This window comes from Sinocyclocheilus rhinocerous, unplaced genomic scaffold, assembly GCF_001515625.1.
Source record: "Sinocyclocheilus rhinocerous isolate Xijiao unplaced genomic scaffold, SAMN03320098_v1.1 scaffold230, whole genome shotgun sequence".
Taxonomy (NCBI): domain Eukaryota; kingdom Metazoa; phylum Chordata; class Actinopteri; order Cypriniformes; family Cyprinidae; genus Sinocyclocheilus; species Sinocyclocheilus rhinocerous.
This window is the reverse complement of record NW_015637126.1, coordinates 254,679-260,287: the sequence shown is the minus strand read 5'-3', so window position 1 is coordinate 260,287 and position 5,609 is coordinate 254,679.

Below are 5,609 nucleotides of genomic sequence, written 5' to 3'. Positions count from 1 at the left end.
CAATCAGACAATCTTGCCAACACTAAGCTCTGAACTACAGTATTCTACACAGAGGTGATCTCAAACACATATTTCCATCGAGTCTAGTGGGTGACATAATCTTCTGAATTTTTCCATTTGCATACTAATCAAACAAAGCTTTCACAGGGTTCAATCAACTGCGGCCCTCTCGCTTCTGGCCTTGATGGGACACTCGAGATTCCTCTCACAGCAGTGCTCCTGCGTAGGTGATTGCTAAAGTGAATGCGGAAATTTGGTCACAAACAGTGAGAGACACTATAAGAAGCAAGCAGACCAAAGTGCTTGTGGTTTGTAAATCAACTTGGGCTTTTCTAAAGAAAAGAAACAAATAGGTTGTGCACGTTCAACCGCTGATGCTTGGATCAGATGTCTTTGTAAGCAATTCAAATCTTAATCAAATCAATTGCTTTTGGCACACAGAACTGGGCTTTTCAAATCTATACTTCATGGGAAACACATATGGAGTCATCTGTTTCTTTTTACAATGGAAGATGTTCATTATTGAAGAATTGTGCACCTGTGTCTTTTCTGCTGGGATGAAAGGCACAGAGATGTACACGGTGCGCTAATAGAAAATTTGGAGACTTATGTAAACATGGTAAGTGCTCTCTCTCAATCTCTGCCACTCTGCTCATTACAGTCAGAAAATGGCAATACAACAGGCTGCCAGTTTCTAACACCTGTGGAAAACATGAGGTTTCATAATGAGTGAGTTATGGACAATTTCAAAATTCATCTTTGTCCTTCATTTTTCATGCTATAAAATCCAATATCTCAGAATAATAAATGTTCAAAACCTACAGCTACAATAAAAATGGCCGTTCATCTTAAAAATGAAAGTACGCAACTTTAGACGTGAATCCATAAGTTAGCAAAAAGAAAGAGTGCTTTTCTCCTCCCTCTCAAGGACAGCTGGGTGAGGTTACGTCTGTTGTGCTGACGAGTTTAAATAACTCATTTCATCATAGAGTGAAGAGGAAACCATGAATGGTTTATGAACATGTTAGAGGTGAGCACGATGAAAGAAAATTGCTATTTAGAATGCAGCAGGGACCGAAAGATCTGAAGCATCAGAATGTAAACGACTGGGAAATGATGGGATGAATCAGCAAGTAAGCAATGCATAAATACAGTTTGCTGTGGGAGGTGATGGATCTATATTTACTTTAAACTATGAAAAATACAGTGGGGTCAATAAGTGAAAATGCCTCTATTTTGCAATATTAAATAATTATATATATATAGCTTTTCTACTCGCTACTTTTCTGTCGTTCCTTTTTTGCTAATGCTTAAGGCTACACGTATTTGATCAAAAATACAGTAAAAACAGTAATATTGTGACATATTACAATATTATTGTTTTCTATTTTTATATATTTTAAAATGTAATTTATTCCTGTGATGACAAAGCTCAACTTTCAGCAGCCATTATTCCAGTCTTCAGTGTCACATGATCTTTTAGAAATAATTATAATATGATGATGAGGAGTGCAAGGAACATTTCTAGAAATATAACATTACTATCAGTGTCAAAAACAGTTATACATTATATTATAAATTACATTGTAATTAACCATATTAACAATACATTGTAATGTACCATAAATAAAACAATCAAGACAATAATGCAACACTTCTGACATTTCATTTAATAACATTTATATAATATTATTCAAAGGTTTGTTTTCTACAGCAAAACCCATATTGCTTTCATAAATTGAGTTTGAATGACAAGACAAATATCAAACTGAATGGTTTCTGAAAATTATATTTCAACTACGGTGGAAAAAGAGTGAAAGAAAACGGTCAGATGTTGCAAAGAGGAGAAAAATTACAGAAAAATGAAGAACAAGATATAATTTCAGGATTCATTCTACCTGTAAAGTAAAAAAGAGATACTGTAGGTTTGTGAGGCCAGTGGAGTGTAAAGGCCAGAGACGGGGCAGCCTCACTCTACTCTGCCTTTATGAAGGGATTTGATCTCTGTCCTCTATTTAACCTTGCTATTAAATATCCACACAGCATGAATTAATGAATGCAGATAGGAACTGGGAGCTATATTTTGCTTTCAGACACACTGTCTGTTATGACAGATGATTATGTGGAGGAGAGGAAAATATTCAAATGTGATCAGGAGACCTGCAAAAAGACGAAATACAAACAAGGGAGAAAAATAGCATTATTAGGTACACGTAATACCAAATAAAATGCCCTTTATATACTGATAAATGACGTCATCTTGGATTTTGATCATACTATGTGAATTCTTCAGAAAAACCAAGAATTGTTTTTTTTCCCCCCACTGTTGAGCCATCCAGTTTACAGCTCATATATATAGTCCATCAGAAGAGGATCTGGGAACAGCCTTCTGCTGTTGAAAGCCCATTCTCTTCAAGGTTATGATTTCAGCTGTGCCTTTCTCCAGTTGTGAGAAGTGCTAGTTTGAGTGTTTGTGGCCTTTTTCTCAGCATGAAGGAGTCTGACCAATCTCATCTAACCTCTCTCATTTATAAAGTGTTTTCATCCAGTGAATAGGCTCTCAATAGATGTGATTTTATTTAGCACTACTCGTACATTCTGGAGATAGCGGTGCGCACAAGAGTCTGTCCATCCGACATATCAGAGACTCTGAAAGCACCCTGTCTAGCACCAACAACATGTCAATCAAAGTCTTTTACACCATGTGTCCCTTATTTAGCATCTAAACCTTTTGAGCATTTTTACATCCTTTACACACATTCCATATAGTCTCTCTATTAAAGGAATAGTTTACTCAAAAATGAAAATTTTGCTGAATATTTACTCACCCTCCAACCATCCAAGATGTAGATGTTTATTTTAATTATTATTATTGGAACAGATTTGGAGAAATTTATCATTGCATCCCTTGCTCACCAATGGATCCTCGGTGGTGAATGGGTGCCATCAGAATGAGACAAACAACTGATAAAAACATAATAACAATCCACAAGGAATCAAAGGACTCCAGTCCGTTAATTAACATCTTGTGAAGTGAAAAGCTGTGAGTTTCATCATTAAGACGATTAATACAAGTGATGTAATGCTAAATTTCTCCTAATCTGTTCTGATAAGGAAAAAAAACTCATCTTGGAAGGCCTGAGCGTGAGTACATTTTCAGCAAAATGTCACTTTTGGGTGAACTATTCCTTTAATATGAACTTATAAAAAATACACAATCAAAATACAATTTAAAAATGCTGAGTACTTTTATGTCACACTGCAAGAAATTTCAAGGTATTCAGCTATTCTGACACATTGTTTCCAACTGTTAGGCTCCCATATGCCACCTCCATACACACAGATAAACAGCTTTAACTTATTTTATGCTCATTAATTCTGAAAATCTCACTTTCTGTCATGTACCTCTTCTTGAAAAGCTTGAAAAATATCTTATTTACTTCCTGTGGGGACCCGATTAGCACATTTGGAAACTAATAATTCCTACTGTAGGGCTAGGTGACAAAATATTACTTTTTAACAATATTATATATATATAGTATTTACATTTTATTCCTGTCCATATTGTTTATTTTGATGTTTCTGCATTTCAGTTCACAATCAGGATCACACCGCAGAACAATTTCCATGTTTTGCTTACAAAAATGCTAAAAAAACATCAAATGTAAACTTGAACAGAACCTTTTATGCTTGTGTTCTTTGCGGTCCAACTAATGTATAAAGAATAAGAGAAAAATGATGAAATAAGGCATTTTTCTCTGAGGACAGTAAAATGACATCTTCCTGTATGTCTATCTATGTGTATGTGTGTTTGCTCAGTTATGTACATATTGTGATCAACAGTGATGGTGTTTGGGGGCAGATATAAACAGCTCCAAATGAAATTAATGACTGCTACACAGTCCTGCCATTTCTGTTATATCACAACCCTTCCCCATCTGCTCTCATTTTTATAACCGTTCAGTCTATCCTGCCTCTCCTCCATCATCCTCTCTGTCAAGCCGCTTTTCTCTTCCAATCTCTTTTGCCTAGTATATTGTTTTTTAGCTTTACTTTACATTTTCACTTTTCCACAATATGCACACTTCATAACTGTTTTTAAAGCTTAACTGTGTCATTTTTGCACAACTATAGCATCACGACTTCCGCTGCTGAGAAACCCGGAAATGTGAAAAGGGTCCATAACAGAAATGTGACAATCCTAGCTTTCTAGTAGCTGGAATGCACTGTAAATCTTGTAGCATTATAAAGCAGATAAAAAGAGACCTTTATGTTTATTTAAAAAAAAATAATTTGAAAATGTGAAAAAATGAAATTTGAAAAATGAAAACATCAACAAACTGCCATTGTCTTTAGATTCATTATGTGTTGTGCTGTACTGAAAAAATGTGGTTTTAAAACTTAGGTATATAATAAAAGATGGATTTACAGTGCAGTTACATCCCTGCTCAACATCATTTCAGAACTTGCACACATATTAAAACAAAGATTCCGAGAAACAGGAAGAAAGACTATAGTGGTAACAGCAAAAATCAGAGGAAGTTAAGAGAGGAAGAACCTCATTGGAGGAGGAATCTCGCTGAGAATGCACTGACAGATGAGGATACATATACACACATTTCTGATTAAAGTACAGTTTGACTTTTTTTGTTTATTTACAGATAATGGTGAAATGAGAAGAACAAAAAAAAACTAAAGACGGAGGGGTAGAGAGAGAAAGAGAGAGAGAGAGGGCAGAAGAGAGGGACACTGGACTCTTGGCTGAGTCCAGACTATTACTGGCACAAGCTCAGTGAGCCCTGCATTGCAGTAAACCCACACCTGCACTCACACACACACACACACACACACACACACACACACACACACACACACACACACACACACACACGCACACGCACACGCACACACACGCACGCACGCATACACACACACACACACACTCACACAGATGGTCAAAACTCACCAAGAACAATAGCTTAAAAATGATTATAGATGGACTAGAAATAGCTAGTTTAGACAAGACCTTAAATTTGTTCAGAAGTCAAAATCAGGGATGCAGTGATACTACAGACAGTACAATTATACCAATAATATTATCACGTTATGGCGATAACTTGTAAATGCCACTAGTTTTTTTTTTTTTTTTAGATTTGATTTCATTTAACAGTGTTATTCAATTATTAGTATTTTCCTTATTAAGTGAGTGCTAGATAATGGCAAATGTAAGAACAAAGTAAAAATAGAGGAAAGAAGCATGTATAATTAAATATATAATATCAGCTGATAATATCTATCCCTTTTTTTTTTATCTCTAATATTGACCAGTAACCAATTTGGAACCAATATACTACTGTGCATTCCTAATTAAAATGAATATTATTCACATTATTCATCAATTATTCATCATGTTATTCATTCATATCATTCATCAATTATTCATATTGTCATGGCTTAGACAGTAAAGAACAATAGAGCCTTTACTTGAAGCTAATTACATAAATATTTCATAGTAGTCTACACTTTCCTATCCATAAATGTTTCATAATCGTTTGTCTCACAGGCTCTACAAAATCATTTTGAACCATATTTACTTTCATATCAATTAA